Source organism: Lissotriton helveticus, chromosome 9 (assembly GCF_964261635.1).
Source record: "Lissotriton helveticus chromosome 9, aLisHel1.1, whole genome shotgun sequence".
NCBI classification, from domain to species: Eukaryota; Metazoa; Chordata; class Amphibia; order Caudata; family Salamandridae; genus Lissotriton; species Lissotriton helveticus.
In genome coordinates this window covers 334,348,709-334,366,905 of record NC_136070.1, presented here as the reverse complement: position 1 = coordinate 334,366,905, position 18,197 = coordinate 334,348,709, and the positions used below count along the sequence as shown (strand labels likewise).

General features: G+C 44.6%; 1 protein-coding gene across 1 annotated transcript in view; it reads left to right on the top strand.

Annotated features, from left to right (window-relative positions):
- Positions 1–787: 787 nt before the first annotated feature.
- DGLUCY (D-glutamate cyclase) overlaps positions 788–18,197 on the top strand; it is a 277,127-nt gene continuing 259,717 nt past the window's right edge. Inside the window, exon 1 of the mRNA XM_078660051.1 lies at positions 788–896. The gene's annotated coding sequence lies outside the window, so the exon portion shown is untranslated. The remainder of the gene's footprint in view (positions 897–18,197) is intronic.

Sequence of the window (18,197 nt, the reverse complement as noted above, 5' to 3'; positions counted from 1 at the left end):
TAAATATGGATAAATACAGAAAAATTTAGCGAAAAATAAATATGGATAAACAGACGGAAATGTCAGAAAAATAAATACCATAAAACCGGGAGCCCTAGATATAATTACTATCCACATGTTTACACAGCACACCATGCTACACAATTCCACTACACAGATCCGCTTCACACCACACAATTCCACAACTAACAATTACAATCCAACCCACATAATTCCAGTGCACACCCCACTCCACATCAAAACACATGGGTAAATGACGTCACATTGTCATTTACAATGTCAACAACTCTAACTCAAGCAAATGCGAGACCAATTGCATTTCCTATGCTTTTCATTCAGCTGTGGTGATGGAGCCCACAGGGAGCCAGGACAAACACAGCGGGAGCACTGAACCCATCCAAATGCCCTTGGGCTGATCCCAGCCGCCTCCCGAAGCCTAACAAGGCTGCCGCGGAGTGGTCGCCAGCCACTGCCAAGCCCTGGTGTGTTCTCGTCTTTCTCCAGCAGGCGAAGCTCGCACCCCGACGTCAAAGTCGTGCATGTTAGCGCGCAACCTGCTCCAGAGAGGCTCAATTGAAAACGCAAGATGCAATGAATTGTGTCATTGTGTAATGTTACTGGTACTAACGTAAACAGCTCCAACACCTTCGTTTCGAGATAGCGCTATGTTTAAAAAAAATAGCTTCAATGTCAAGATTGCCGGCTCACATGCGGCGGGGGCATATTTTCCGGAGCAGCATTTTTTCGAACCAATAGCAATAGTCACCTAACTGTCATTTGTTGAGCTATCAACCTATGCAGAGCTATTGTTCTATTACTTCCTGTGTCCTTGTGTATATTAGTTACTGTCGGTATTTAAGCGAGAATCGGATTTTTTGTATGTGTTCTATTGGGAGGTAAGGTGCACCACGTACGAGAACATGGGTGTGTTTTTCTTCCAAACACATCAGTGACCTTTGATATGTGTAGAACTTGGGACTGCTTTTGTGAAATGTAAATTAACCGTGTTAGGAGTCGTGGGTCCTGTTGCAAAGTAAACCAGTCAGATGTTACTTTTATCATGCTTTATCTGGGGACAACACACATATGAATACACAATTTTTAGGAAGATAGAAATATAACTGTATCGTATGTGGCCCTACACTTGCATTGGAATGAAAACTATTGCAGGAAGGAAGAAATTTAAAAATAAAATAAATGTCATTTTTTTGAGGTTATAAGGAAGCCCCCCCCCTCGCGAACGTTCATCGTTAATTGATTTGATTGGCTGATTTGTAATCGCATCATATTCCACCCACACATTGGCTAGATGTACGGAGGAAGCAAAAGATGTGTGAAGTTGGTGCACATGGTCTGTGACAATGTTAGGCTCTTCCAAACTGATGAGTATGTGGAGTAGGTAGGTTGAGAATTGTTGTGAAAAGGACTGACTGTGTTTCATGGGATCTCTGCACAGATTGTGTCATAGGCGAATCTGCAGGGTGGGCAAGGGCATGCAACTATGTCAGGGTCCCTTCACATTGGACATAATCGCTTGTTTTCTGTGGAATAAAAAATGTTTCCATTGCTACAATATAAGAAAAGTGAGGTAAATTAGTGACCTAGTGATCGCACAGTGCGTGCTGCAGCTATTTTAGGACCCTCTACAGGTTATTAAGTTGCACACAAGTGGGTAATTTTCTTACATAAATCCCATGACATAGACACAACTACCTTTTTCGGCTTCTGGTAAAGTGTCACTTATACAATATTGAAATGTCACACATAATCACACTGCAAAACCAGAAATGTCACACATAAGAAAAATATAGCTTTGGCCCGATTTTCACCTCCTGCAGCAAATATCACAGTCAACAAACCATCACCAATCTCCTGGACTGACCATGCCTTCATCAGTTTCAGCACCTCCGTCCCAATCTACGATAGAACCACCACCTATGGACATGCCCACTGTAGCTGGAAAAACATCAGAGGAAGACGGGACGTCTGCACCCGCAGCGCACTGACCTAAACATGCCAGTCTCCCAGAAGCCATCAAGAACTTCAAAAGCTGAATCACCACAAACACCAACAGCCATGGTCTACTCTGGCACAACAAAATAGCCCAATCACATGCCAGCTGGTACACAGAGGAACTTTGGCTGCGAAGATTCACTGCAAACAACTAGAGCGCAGGTGGAGAATAAGCCATGGCAACACAGACCAAGATACCTACTAATACGCACTGAGAAGATACCACCAACATCTGGAACACTAAGCATCAACGCTGGCACCAGCAGTAAGGAAATCTTATCCATCAGTAAAGAGTTCACTGGAACTGCAGCCGCCTCCGACAGCATTACATCCTTCACAGGTGCTCTGAAAAATGTTCTCAGAATTCTTCTGCAACAAGATTCCTTCGATTTATGACCGCTTCAACCCTCAACCAGACTCTGTTGACCTCTCATCACGACTTCCCATTTCAGCCAACAAACTCAACCTGACCTCGTGGCCAGCCATCATTACTACTGAGACCTCCTCTATCATAAAGCCCATCCATTCTGGGGCCCTGTCGGACCCCTGCTCCCACCACACCTTTACTAAAGGCTTCCTACCTATCAGCGAAGTTGAAACACATCCTCAATGCCTTTATCACCTGTGCCACCTTCATGGGTGCTTAGAAAAAGGGCACTGTCACGCCCCTGCTCAGCAACCACCAGCTCCTCGATGCCAAGCAGTCCAGCATCAGACCCAACCACAGTGCAGCAACACCCCTTATCGCCACCACAGATATCATCTTCATGATCCTGAACAAATGGCGGCCTCATTCTGAAATTCGCAGCAGCATTCAACATGGCCTCCCACCCCATCCTCATCACACTCCTAGACAAGATCATTAATCAAGGTCCTGCTATCAACTGCATCTGCTCCTTCTTTATGACTTAGAAGGTGTCATCTGGCGCTAGTCCTTGGAAGCCTGCGAGTGCCTTCAGCTTGGTCCCTCATCACTACCCTCTTCAATGCATATGTGATTCTTCTGGGCAGTGTCATACATTCCATGCACAAAATATCAACCTCCTATCCTATGCCCAAATCACTCGGCTCCTACTCTACCTCTTAGACAAGTCTCCCAACACAAGGACCTTGCATGACCGAATTTTCCAGCTGCATGAAGTCCAACTGTCTCAAGCTCAACAGTGACAACAGAATTATTGATTTTCGGTAAGAAACCCTTATCATGGGGCTCTACCTGTTGGATGGTCTACCTTGAACCCACCTCCTGCTCTTACTCTAGGAACTTCAGAATCATCTTTGACCACAAACTGGAGATGACCTCAAGTCTTTTGCAGCCCTGACAAGTACCACGCATCAGGGGTTAGACTAACTCATTTTAATGCTGGTGTCTGCATTACCGTATTAAAATGCTTTAGTCATGCATAGTAGCGACCCAGGGGACCACCCTTAACAAGGCAATCGACAAGGCTGGCTGCATTCCCAAAATGCAGGCAACACATATTTGGTTTGCTAGTGACAAACAGTGACATGCAGCGCTGTTGCATAGTCTCTGATACAGATGTGCTCCGGCCTGGCAGGAAGAGGTGATCACTGCTGTGTTTGTGTTTTTATTTTAAGGCCAATGCTGGGCTTGCGATCAATCAAGCCCACTGCCCGGTGTGGCGTCTCACAGGCTGTCTGGGCAGATCACATGCTCAGCTATGTGGTGTCAGGGAAAGGAGGAAAATACCAGCATCATTATCAGACGGCACTGCCTGCCTGCCTGCAGCAAAGTTATGAATCTGATGGCTGTTTGCCTTCTGATGTTTTAGATTCAGAAAGACATCCCAGCCGTTACCTTGTAGACTGGTAGATGCATAAGACAACTTAAGAACTGTTGTTTTCACCTGTGTCTTAAGTAGTGAAGGACCCTTCAGTCTCAGCAGCTGATGGAGACCTCCACAGGCATATTTTCAGTGCCAGGCGGGCGAGGCAGCCGTAGAATTACCTTCTTCAGCAGGGCTCAGAGATGAGACTGTTGTGCACCAACGCCAGTGTTCTCAGTAAACCCAGTTCAGTCACGGTTAAGGAGTTTAAGTTCCCAAGCAGTTCTGTATGATTTCTAAAGAATCACTGTATCCGCCAGAGAGGTAATCCATGTCATTGATGCAGCCCATGTTTACATTTCACATGTTTAACTTCAGTTTATAATCCCAAAACAATTTCACATACACTGAGTTTTGTGAACCATGTCTCCTCTGGATGTTTTACTGAGTTCACGGTTGGTGTTAATGTTAGGGCATGATTGTGACCTCCAGCCAGGTCAAGTTTCTCACTTTGCTGCCCAGTGGGTCATAATGTTTAGCTCATAGGTGTGGCTTGTTTTAGTGATATATTGATTATTGTGTATATTTTAAGATACAATAATAGAAAACTCACAGGCATGCAATCATTGCTCTGATGTACTCCCAGGGAAGTGTCACTCAGTGTCACACATTTTGTTGTAGAATGCCACCCTAAAGTACACTGAAACAGTATCACACATAAGCAATATGAAAACTTGGCAACTGTGGCTAATGCTAATAAAAATGTGCTTTACGCTGCGCGCTGTCGTGAAATGCCTGCCCTGTGCTGCACTCAGCTGAGAACTGCATCACACAGAAGTCAGTTTGCTCAGATTTCATCTGCTATAGCTAGTTGCACTATACTTGTTTTGGTTTGGGCTCGATGAGGACCACTGTCTGTGGTGCACCTTTAACTTCTGAACTCAGCGCGCCGAGCGTCAGTAAGTCAGCACAGTGTGTAGTGTACAGCTCTGTGACAGGCTAAGGCTGATGTGATCTCTGGTGCCGCCAGCGGGGCTGGGCAGATAGGGGGTGGCTCACCAGACTGGAGAGGATGGCTCTAATGATTATTTTAGGGTTGAACATGAGCTTATTTATCTTTGCATTTATACAGCCAGGCTTTGACCGCTACGTGTGCCTCCACCTCACTCTCCTGAGGCTTTCGCAATGCTGTGCTGTCCAGTCCGTGAGTCAGCTGACTGTTGCCCTTCCATTTCTGATGCTTCTCAGAAGTTTTAAGATGTTCTTAGAGTTTCTCGTTGCTCAAATGGGCGTAATTTCTGATATGTATATATTTACGTCGTCTTCATTGTTTGATTTTACGTGCGAGAAAGCATCACTCATAGTCGTTGAAATGTCACTCATAATTAAATTGAAAATATGAAAATGTCACACATAGAAATCTGAAACCTTGTCAGCTATACTGTAGTTTAGTTTCCAATAATCAGTAGGAACTGCACGTTCGCGGAAAACATAAACTTAGGATTGTGCCGGGCTGATTCCATGCACCCCCGCAGGATATGTTGTCCCTTGGAACAGTTAGCTCCCAGTGCCACTGTTAACCCCGCTAAACTTAGGCAGGGAGCGAACAGTTCTGGAAACCATTGAACATGACAAACCTGTTCCCTCAGAAATCTTGGTGACAGACCCAGAACTTTTCGCTCAGTCACTTGTGCTCTCTTTCGCTCAGAGAAAGATGCAAAGAATACCCAATGGGAAGTTTTTCAATATTTATTGAACCGTAGTGATTCTTGTATAGAAGATATGTGCTCCAATAATTAATAGGAGACAAAAGTTATAAGGAGTGTCAAAACAGTGAATAAAACAGAGTTCCACCATCTTGTTGAGACAGCTATATATGCATACATATACAGTATTATAACATTCTAGCATACTCCTATGAGGCAAACCTTATCCTATGTGTCTCGTGTATAAATGTATGTTCTGCCACAAACCCCCCTTCTGGATGATCTGACCCCTTGACACGGTGAATAAGAATGTAGTACCTCTTCTTGGTCACGAACTGGACACCCCTCACGGAAATGTCAGTCAGCTTCTAGGCGAAAGCTTCAGCATGCAGGGACCCCTCGAAGTTAGCAGAAGTGTCTCCTCTGATTGTATTTGGAAACAAAAGCATATATATAGAAAGGGTCATCCTTCCCTCTGGCCAATATTGTGACCATACCGCCTATTGTTTGTGTTCCGCAGATAGCTGCGTCGCCATATAGACCTAATGATAAACACATTTATAGCACGCATGTGAAGATCTTGTATATAATGCCATGGCAGTATGATAGTGTTTTCACAAAGTTCTTTTGAATCATTAAGGTCGGTGTTTCTTAGAAACCTAACCCAAGCGTTGTAAATGCAAATGTGTGTCAAAAGTCAATGTGACAACGGCAAGGCAACTTTAGGAAAGAACTGTGCGCATGTAAATTGGCACCATTTCCTACCAAGCTTAACTCAGGAACATGACAAGTCTACTCTGTTACATCAACTTGCTTCCACATCTTCCTGAAGATGGCTCCCAAGCAACGCCAGAAACACTGTCACCCGCACCCTCATAAACAAGCTGGACTGCTGGAATGTCCTTTAAGCTTAAATCACCAAGCAATTCACCAGAAGACTACAAACCATCCAGAACTCTGCAGCTAGTCTTATCCTAAGCCTCCCATGCAGAGCACACGTATACCGCTGAACTTCCCTGATTCCAGATACACAAGCAGGCTCAGTTCAAACTCCTCACTCAAAGGCCCCACACAACACAGGCTCGCTTGCTTACCTGAATAATCGCAACTCCTTCCACCAATTTCTGCTACACCTACTCTCGCCCAGACTTCTACTCGCACACATGCCATTACTACACAGAAACAGATCCGGAGGCAGGGCCTTCTCCTACATTGCTCCTAAAGCTTAGAAAGGCCTCCCAGTAGGCATCAGAGCCTCCTTCTCTTTTCTTATTGAGTTCAGCAAGAAGCTGGAATCCTGGCTTTTCGATTAACACCTGCTCTCAGCTATACTAGGCAGACACACGTCGTCATCGCAGGTGATACCACGCTCTACGAATACACATAACATACTTAGTAATGCCCTGATTACTTACCGGTAGTCCTCATTACTCTTAGCCCTACTCGTCCTCGACCCAGTCATAAGGCATACTACTTCATTGGTTATGACTGGATCGCGGTCAGATGACGGACGTAGAGGTATTTAATGAGTTACAGTATCAGTAAAAGTGTGGGCCGCCTCTTGGGGCATAAATAATGAAAGGATCTTTTCACTGCAACAGTGAACCCCCTAAATCGCTGGCTGCTGCATGAGCAGGAGATAGTGTGTATACTACTTGAGAATGGTTGTACGGTAAAGCAATTCTAGGCAAATGTGTAGGGTACTACCAGCGAGGGTTCGAAAGTCAATGGTAGACTGCCCCAGAAGCAGTAAATTTGGTCTCATTGATTGGTGATAAGAGTGGTTTAAAATCACTTTAGCAAGAGCAGCACACATCTTTGCTGCCAGTCTTACACCTGTTCCAAGATGGCCACAGAAATGCAGCTGGTCTTAGAGATTGCCATGTAGCAGGGTTATTACTTCATAGGCCAATCTGCAAAGGCAAATGGTTTCAGAGTTATACGCTAATAATTTACTTGTAGTGTAGACGCCATTGAATAGTCAGGTCAGACATTTTTGATGTCTTCCTTTTGAGTCACTTACTTATAAAGCCATAAGGTGCTTCCTATCTATGTATTCCTTATTACTAGTTCGTACTTAGAGGACGTTTCAAAATGTTTATGCTTGCATAATGTAAATAAAGATGACTAGTTTCTGTCTTGAATGTAAATGGTTAAACGGGTGCTGGGGATTATCGGTTGGCCATTGGTTCTTCAGTTGTTAACCCTATTTATTTTTAACTAAGGAGCAATGGGGCTAGCCACTGAAGACGCTCACTGTGTATCAAGGCAGTTCTCTAATTGTTATAGTGGCCTGATTAAACACTATTGGTGGTAGAATTCTGTAGCTTTTTCAAGGACATCATTACTTGATTGCCTGTCTATAGCTAGTTAGACGTGGTGGGTGGAAACAGCAAAAGGATAGCCAGTGGTAAATGTACAGGATGTGTACTCCACATTTCTTTATAAGAAATTAACAGTAGACAAACAAGAGATGTAGAATGCATGCTATTACTATTCTCTGCTCTGCTGGCATATTTCCGTATATAGGGAATATAGAGATTACATGAGTAGGTGATTACAGTAGCATAAACCCCTGCTGTGGTATTATAGGGTGGTTGTGGGGACTGTGTTAGGATGTTAAAGCCAGTTTAAGATGAGTCCAGCACTCTTGATGGAGTTTGATAGTACTGTATTGTTTACTTGCATCTTGCTTGTATATTCTCACAAGTGTGGTTTTGATAGTGCCACATCTGTGCCCACCCTGTAGCAGAATGCTAGAGACCATTTATTTGCTTTTTTTCATTTTCTCCATGTTACTGTCATTCTCACTAGTGGATAAAGAAAGGTTTCCGGTAGACAGTAATACCTGAGTGTTTATTAACCTTACGTTGAAGGCCAAACCCAGGTTGCGCATGCTCAGTAGAATGGAAGGACTTTCTTTATTTTCAAGATAAAGCTTTTGTGACATTTGCTGTGACTGGCAGGTCATAAGTTAGATTCCTGGCACTGCCAACTCAGCTTTTCATCCTTCTGAGGCCATTAACTACGTGCCACTAAATTAGGTGATAATAGTAGCTAATACTTACAAACTCAGAGCTAAAAAAGGATGCAAGGCAAATGTTCATTATTATTATTTAATGGCACAGTGGGAGGCACTGAAGTCTGGGTTATGAGTATTTGTTTCAGCGTATGCTGATACCTTGAATTTGTGTTTTTGAATCATAAAGCTGCTCTCTGGTTTCCATTTGTTTTGGCTCATGGTGAGAACAAGTGATGCACTCCCTTCTGGGTTCTTTTGTGGGGATGAAAATAGAGAGCATAGGTCATTCACAAAAATGCTGGGTTAAGGGCTGCCGTGGAGGTTATTCATTAACGAGTTAAAGGCGGGTGATGTAACAGAGGCTAAGAGAGAGCTGTTTCTTCAGAGGTGTGAACTTCCTCCCAAGAATCAACTCTTAAACTCAGTACAGACCACGTGGACAGCTGTGGATACTGGTTCCCAACAGAATGATGAATCCTCACCCAACTACTCTGGCAGGATTCATCATCTGGATCCACGTATAGCGCAGGGAAGCGTCCCTGGGTAATCCAGTTGTTAAATGAATTTTCAGTATGCTTTAGAGTGGGGGATACAGTGTAGTGATGTGTGTGTACATATATGAGGAGGGAGAACCATGATCAGTGAAAATTGTGTCTAGAAGTGGGCTGCCACTATAGTAGTATGATTTGTCCGTACTGCCCATCCCATTTCACAAGATTAACAAGCATTGGAAACGCTACTTTATTCTGGAAAATGTGGCAAATCAAGGAGACTTGGAAGGAGCATCAGGAAATGTGTATGAGGAAGTCATAAAAGCTGATGCAAGGGCATGAAAAAAATAGATTTAACCATATATAAAAGATATAACCAAGCCAATGATATAATTGAAAAACTACAACCATTATACTATAGCAGGTGATGGTATCCAACACAATAACGACTGCCATCCACAAGAAAAAACAATAAAATACAAAATTCCTGCATCATTGATATACAAGGTGTTTCTTGTTTTATTCCCCCTAATTCTTGTGGTCGGTACTGCCATCTTTGTCTATGGTGACAGTAGTCCTTCTACTATGTCCGTAGGCTGTGTTTGGTTTGATGATTGTCATATTCCAGTTGGGCGGTTATGGGACAGAAATGGGCAACGGGCCCCAAATGTGGTGGTTGAACGTATTGAGCTCGGGTCCGTCCTACTATGGCTTTGTAAACTGCCAAGTTCACACCTTTTCACACTTGACTCAGGATAGCGATTAGATGCATTCTTATCCGGGATATTATGTGGGGGGTGGGAGGATGGGACAAGCTGAGATCTCAACAGCCATCCAACAGAGACAACGACCGAATGTGTAACGCATTCACGTCATTTAGGGGGTTGCCATGGGTCGCAGCTGCGACTACTGCATTGCCCCTTACTACCCCTGGCACTGCCTTTACGATCTCTGGACTCAGAGGTGGCAAAAGCAGTGGCTGGAACACAGGAGCGGCTCACCCTAATAGACGTCGTGTGTAGCTTAAATGTCATGGTTTTCTCTCAAATCTTTATTACACAAATAGTGAATAAGGTTATTCACTATTAGTGTAATAAAAGAGGAGTATAATTAGCTGAAATATGACCCTATCTGGCAGCTAAGGTACGTAAAAAAGCTTTCAAAAGTATGTTGTATGCATGCTTGTAGGGGAGTGTGTAAATGTGTGTGTATGTTTAAGAATGTGTGTGTGTGACTCAAAGTAAAGGTCAAATGGTGTGTGATGTCACTTCCGCTACCCCTGGCATTTTGGTGAATATACGCCTATGGTGTAGCCTAGTGCTTACCTTTTATGAAAAAGAAAGTACTTTAACCTCATAGCACCACCAAATATTACACAGTCCCATGACAATGTTAGAGAGAGTTGTAGTAACTTGAACCTTTACATTGAGGCACTATACACCATCTTCCTTCCCTGTAACTATACTTTTTCCTGCTATGGTCGAGACTCCACTATTATTACCTCTCTAAATACACTCAAGACATAGGCAAGGATTAGGTTCAGGTGCAGATAGCTTGGAGTTTCTCACAAGTTAAATGAGCAACTAAGTTCAGTGTCTTCTGTGGTTCTCTGGCAAAAACTCAAAAGCGGATGTAGCAGAGTTGCCCAGATGCCCCAGTCTCTCACCCCCAGGTGCAGGGCAGGACTCTTGGTTTACCTGCTGGTTGTCTCTGGCAGTCCATGTTTATGTGGGACGATGCGGCTGGATTGACATTCTCACTGGGTTGCTCCTTTTGTCATAGGATACTGCAGATGATGTCTAGCTCAGGATGATGGTTGCAGGATGGACTCTGGGAGCTGGGCCTATGCTACAGCACCAGTCTTTGGCAGTGGCTCCCTTACTGGGTCTGCCAGATACCTGCAATCAGATTTTGGCAGTTGCGGCCTCCAGGCTAAGTCTTGTTGCATTGGTGTTGACAGGTCATCAGGCTAACTGGGGCTTCCTAATCAATCATCTTCTTGTGGTAGCAATAGTCTCTTAAGCTTGCAGCCTGGCAGTAGGAGATTACATGTTGTGGTACAGACCTGTGCAGGGAAACCAAAAGGACCTCTTCGGGGCGTAGGTCACTTCCGGATCACTCATAGGTCATCAGCTTCCTCTGGGTGCTCCTTATGCTGGGAACATCATGGGCCTCTCCTCTTGGACAGTATATCCTCTTGCAGGACCCAGCACACTCCTGTCTCTCAGCAGGTGAGCTTCTAGGCTTTTAGGCAGATCCTCCCTCCAGTAGAAAGTGTTGACTTCAAATGATGTCCCTTCACTTCTGGGAGATCGGCTGTTTGGCAGACACTAACCCTGGCTGTACAACCGCTCTGGTGAGTGTGTCCACACTCTAAGGCTTCAGAAGTGGTTTGGGGTGGTTCTGTTTTGAACGTCATTTTAAGGCAGTTCTCCAGACACAGCCTTTTTGCAAAGTGATGGCTCTCACAGCTGGCAGTAATGGTGTTGACTCCAAGCAGGATTATCCAGAACACAGCCACCAAGAAGTATGAGTTATCTGTACCTTGCTGTCATCAGTCTACCTGAAGCAGTACTTCAAGATAGACAAAAGGGCAGGCCCTGTCTATAAACTTCCTCACCTTGAACAACAGATAATGCAATCTCACCTGTCACCCCTACCATCTTCCAGTTTTCAGGTAGAACCTATCAGTATCCACTTGCTAACAGAGTCTTTTAAAAAAAATTAAAAAAAAGATTTTGTCCTCATACATGCCACCAGATGATATATTCTCTAGATGGGAACTCCTGAAGCCTTTCATACTGTTGATCTTAGTTACTGCCCTGGAGTCAGCGTGCAGCAGACAGGAATCTCCCAGAGGTAGGCTGTTTCCTTTTCCTACTCCCATTCTTTCCGATGGAACGCCTCATAGAACTGGGAGGACAGGACCCACACACCTCTGGCATAATCATTGGACCGCCATTAGATATTAAACCAGGCCACCAGAGCCGACCATACCCTTTCTGCGCTTGCCTCTTGACATGCCATGTCTAACTTACTGACTGACATTATGTTTCTTAAACAGTCAGCAAACCTAGGCGGGGCATCAGACTTCCATTCTCTACAGATCTCTCTTCGAGCTATAGCCATCACGTAAAATATAAATTGTGAGGAAAAACTATTAACATTATATCCAGCTGGCAATCCAAAAAAGACTAATCTTGGAGAGCAGGTAATAGGAGCAGATAGAACTTTTTCCAAAAAACCAGTGACAGCTTTCCAATAGTCAGTAATATCTGGACACTCTAAAAATATATGCAGATCGTCTGCTGCAGGGAGTTTACATCAGGGGCAACAATAGTTCTTTAATGTAACCTTAGATAATTTAGCTGGGGTCCAGTATACCCTATAGGCAGTAAACAGTTGGTTTCTTCTAAGGTTAGCCGGTTTTATTAAACTCTGAGACATGGAAAATGTATCTACCCAGATCTTCTTGAGTTTCTTCGGGACTATCTGCTATCACATTACCCCAAAGACTCACCAGCTCTGAATATAACGTTTCTTTTGCCCCCGTTAACCACCTATACCAGCAAGAGAGCTCTCGTTTCCAAAGTCCTTCCCCACAGACAGAATCAAGAATCCCAGTATCATCGTCAAACTCTAGCGTCTCCCTAGACCACCAGGCAGAAAGTTGGTAACATTTGAATCTTGTTAAAGACCCGTTGGTCAGGGACGCAAGAGAATCCCAGTTCATAAGGACTGAGTTAACACAGAGATCTCTCCCGATCTAGGTAAGCAGCCTGTTTTTAATGGCCGAGACAATTGATCCTGCAGGCATTCTGGAGTCCCCGTAGAGTCCCAAATTGGAGCATGTGTGTTATAATATGGAATCCCCAGAACTCTCCGGACATGTACCCAGTTCTTAAGTGCTGACCGTAAGATCTTAAGTTGGACTTTTTAATAAAATTTCTCATCTCCAAATTTAAAAAGGAAGAACTCCTAGCCCTGTGGTTGATCATGCAACAACGCCTGAAAAAGGCGGCCCTGTGACGAGGAGTCCAGTTTATTTGCCAATAGTCTAAAGTTTTTAAAATGAAAGGTATGACAATATGAAAGTAGATTTGGTAAAGCTAGACCACCTATCCTCAACCCCCTCCTTAATTTCTTCCAGGCTATCCTAGGAGATTTTGAAGCCCATATAAAAGAACTGATCTTCCCTTGGAGGCTCTTGATGTCTTTCAGAGCAAAGGGTAAAGGGATGCTGTTCAAAAGAAAAGTTGTCATTTTAATGAGGTTCACCCGTCCGTATATATTCAGTGGCAGATTACCCCATCTTGTTAGTATTTTGGTAATCTCTCTTACAGCTACCTGCCAGCTAAGTTTAGGAATGTCATCCAATTTTTGGGTCAAGTGGATTCCTAAATACCTCATTTTATGTTTAGCCCCCTGAATAACCGTGCTGTTGTTCCACCCCATTATTTCTGTTTTCTCCTTGTTGATTTGATACCCTGAAAACCTTCCAAACTCCTCGGCAAGATGAAATAGCCTAGGAATTGCTTCCTCATGGTTGGAAGTATATAAGAGGAGGTCATCAGCATACAAAGCTACTTTAAGCTCCAGGTCTGCTATCTTAAAGGGTCGAATAACCTGATCAGCTCTGATTGCACAGACAAAAGGCTCTATATAGATGTCGAATAAAAGAGGGGACAACCCTGCTTGGTTCCACGGGAAATTTTAAACCAATCCGAAAGGCCTCCGTTAACCAGGACTTTGGCTCGTGAGTTCTGGTAAAGCGATTTAATTCCCTCAATAAAGACAGAAGGGAACCCGAAGCCGGCCATAGTGGCCCAAAGGTATAACCAGTTTACCTGATCGAAGGCTTTGGCCGCATCAATCGCTATAATGGCTAGTGGCGACCCTCTCACCTCAGCAAAATCGACCGCTCCTATTGCCTGGAATGTTAATTCGCTCAACTGTCTCCCCGGAATAAACCCTCTTTGGTCTGGATGAATGATTGATTTTATTATTTTGGCTAGTCGAGTAGACAGTATCCCGGAATAGAGCTTCAGATCAGAATTCAGGAGGGAGATAGGCCTGTAGGATTCTATCTTTGTGGGGTCTTTATTAGGCTTAGCTATAAGCGTGATCGTGGCTTCAGCCCAAGACGGGGGGATCCCTTGACCAGAAATCAGAAGGCTGTTAAAGAGTGTGGTAAGTACAAGAATCAAAGCCTCAGCACAGACTGCATAAATCTCACTTGGTAGCCCGTCTGGCCTGGGCGCTTTACCGCCACTCATTTTCTTGAGTTGGTCTCTCACTTCCCCCTCCGTGATCTCGCTTGCCAGATAATTTTTATTTGTTTCTGAAATTTGGGGTAAATTCCTCTGGATCAGCCAGGTCTGAGCCTCATTTGACTCAAAGCCCATGTCTTCTTGATATAAGCCTTTCATAAATCCCCTAGCTTTCTCCCTGATAGCCCCGTACTCCATAGTTGATATCCCTGACTCACTATGAATTAACGCTTTGATATTGTTCCTGGATCTCTCGGTTTTTGACTTCCAAGCCAAAAGGGCCCCACATTTCTCTCCATACTCAAAATCTTTCAATTTACTGACTTCCCACCTCTCCTTAATGATCTTTTCATCGCCAACTTTAAGTGAAGTTTGTAGATCCAGGAGCTCTTTCTCGAGCTCCGGGATCCTCCCCCTATATGAGATAGTAGCCATCTGTAACTCAGCATCCTTTTCTGTTAATGCTCTCAGATCATCTAACTTCTTCTTCTTACCAACTTTCCTTTTATGCTCCATTAATGAGCTCAATAGTCCGCGAAGGAAAGCCTTGAAAGACTCCCAGACCCTCTGGTCAGTGAAGGAGCCAATATTAAAGGAGAAAAATTCAGAGACCTTTTCCTTCACCTCTGCTTTTACTCTGTCATCTAGAAGCAGCGTCCTGTCTAGCGTCCATCTGATATCGATGGGTCTAGATCCTAATTCAAAAACTAATTCAACTGCCGAATGGTCAGAAATCCCAACTGGAATATGGGAGGCCGAGGTGATATCTGTTAACAGATGCTGATCTGTTAAAAAATAGTCTATCCTGGAATACTGTCTATACTTCTTAATATAAAACGAATAGCCTCTACTAGCGCCATATTTAAATCTCCAGACATCCAGCAAGTTAAGATCTTTCATTATGGTTCTCAGAGCCGAAATAGATTTATGGGGGCATGATATTTCGCCTTAGAGGACCGGTCTAGAATATGATCGAAAACCAAATTAAAATCCCCCCCCAAAATCACAGGGGCCGAGGTCTCAAGAAGCTCAGCCCCCAATTTCAAAAGGGGACCAGGATTATCCTCGTTAGGGCCATAGTAAATGGCACAGGTGTAATTAATTCCACAGATGGAAAAGGCCGCCACCAGCCATCTACCTGTCTGATCAGTATCCCACTTTAGCAGCCTAATCCCCCCTGTTTGCCCTTGTGATTATCGCGACCCCCCTAGCTACCCCCTTCTGTCTCGAACACAATGTTTCCTGCACCCATCCCAGTCTACCAAAAACCGTTTTACAAGTATTCGCCTCTAGGTGGGTTTCTTGTAGTAAAACAATGTGAGAATCCGAGTTTCTTAAAAATTCACAGACTCTGGCTTGTTTTCTTCCCTCTCCTATTCCGTTCACATTCCAGGAGAGAATTTTTATGCTTTTTGACCTACTCATGTCCAGGCACCAACTTCCCACCCATCTAAAGTTTTAAGTGAATACGCTTTTTTCTTTACATATGAGGACATTTTATCGCTTTTCCCTGCCACCCATTGATGCCACCCATCCCTCCCAACCCCCCCCCCCCGAGGAACCCTCCCTCCCTGAGGAACCCTCCCTTCATACCTGACGATGAAACCGCCTTTAGGGCCCCAGGAGAGCTGCCCTGGCTATAATGACTTGGCTACTGTAACTTTAACTACCCCTACGGCGGCAAGAGGTTACAGCTCATAGTATTCGAGAGGATGGTGCTGAAATAAGCATATGTGTTTTTTTTTTCCTTTCTCTGTATTTTTTTTTTTTTAGATAGACATTTTTTTTTCTTTACTCCCCTCACTATTATAGGTCACCTGATTATGACTCTCCCCCTTGCCCTGACCCCCGTACTTCAACCTTCATCTCCCCAATAAACTCTTTTCCTCTTTCAGATTACTCATTGTGTTATTGTTTCTGCCTCATCAGTACAAGGAGATCGTCCACATCCTCAGGCTGGCTGTGATTATACATTTTATTCCGCCACATGATTTTTAATAGGGCAGGAAATTTCATTTGGACATGGGCTCCATGTGATCTCAATTCGGGCATTCTAGAACCCAGTTCCCACTGCCTCTGGGCTGTTCTCCCACCAATGTCAGATCTAATTAAGTATGGATTTGCCCGATAGTGCAGGACAGCCTGAGATAAACACCTACCCAAGATTAACTCCTTAACACTGTAAGTCTGAAAGTTCACCAAGATCTTCCTGGGAGCTTTCCTGTCCGCATGTAATTTAAAGGGATCTCTATGCACTCTGGATTTCCATTTCCAAATTGATGTCAGGGCGATCCTTTAGGACCCCTTCCCTTAAGAGCTTACAAACAAACCCCTTAATGTCCTCCAGTTCTTCCCCTTCAGGTATCTTCAGGATTCTAAGATTATTCCTTCGTGCTTGTGTTTCTAGTCTCTCCAGATCCATAGCAAGAGCTCTGGTCTGTAGTCTTAAAGTAACAATATCTTTAGAGTTTCCTTGGACCGATTCAGATAAAGTGGTTACTTCCACTTCCAGATTCCCAGTCCGGGTAATAACATCATCCAATTTGGACTCCAGTAAGTCGAATCTATCATGGATGGCTTTCTGGTTGTTCTCAGAGATCTCAAATTTGGTCATTAAATCCCCCCTTAAAGACTGGAGAAGAGAGCTCAACCTATCTTCATCCGAAATTCCATACTGCCCCTGATCCCCCTGGGCACGTACTAGGTCCTTCGATTTAGATAAAGCCTTACTGTGGCTTTGGACATTGCCCTCCGCCCCAGGGAGTTGTAGGGTAGGAAGTGCTACAGTTAAAAAGGAGCCTGAAGACCCTGTAGGGTTTCCGAAGCTTCCGAAGTACTTATGGCGTGTGTGGAGAAAGAAAGGGAGCTAACTAAAACTGGCTGCCCAACCTGAGGCTCAGTGATCAGATCTTCTGTCTGCTCAGCTCCTCCGTTCCCCGCATCCGGTAAGCCCTCAAGTGGTGCAAAGCTGTTATCCACCGGGAGCGGGGGAGGCCTGGTCTCCTGGGTCGCCATGGCTGAGTCCGGCTGTATTCTAGAAGCTGCTACCTGCTCCGCTACTTTAAAAAAGGTCTTCAGAGAAGGGGTATTTTTAAGAGGGGGTTGAACTACTTTCGACCCTTTTACTTTTTTAATACACACAGACTTCTTTTTCCCCTTACAGGGGGTTAGTGGCGTAGGCCGCTCTCTTTCTACCAGGTCCAGCACCCCCTTTGATCTCAGCTCCTGCTGCGATCTAAGTTGGTATCTATGCCTGCGTCTTCTTGGTGGGGAAAGTGGGACCGCAGGGGGCACTCCCCTACCCTGTATAGAGTTACCAACACCGAGGGGAACTCCCAAGGTGAAAATAGAGGCAGGACAAGCTGGATTTAGAGCAGATACCGCTGGGTTATCAGCCAACTTCAGCCATGACACCAGATCTCGAGCCTGCTCTATCTTCCCCCTGCACGTAGAGTTAACCGGAGCAGCAGCTATTGGCTCAGGATCCATGCAATCGTACTCACAACCTGGTCTCACCTTACAGCGCCTTGCAACAAATTTTCGCGTAGGTGAAGTAGAAAAATAGGGAGCATAGCAGATGTCCTTGTGGAGCGACCCCCGGACCTGGAGATGTGCCAAAACCGAGCCGGTTCGGACCCATAAGCTCGTCCGGCGTTCTCGTAGTCGCCCCTCCTCCATCTCTACCTCGAGGAACATGCACGCCTACCTTGTCCCCGACGACCAGCAGCCCAGGTCCTAGCGCGGTAGCCCCCAAGGAAAACAGTAACTATGATCGAACACCTCAGGGGAAACGAGATAAAAAAAAAGGGTGCGGTTAGATTTATACCGTCTAATTAAAGCATTTAGGCAGTGCCATCTCCCTCTTACCATCTACAACAGTTAAATCATGCCTCTCGGTTTACGTTTCG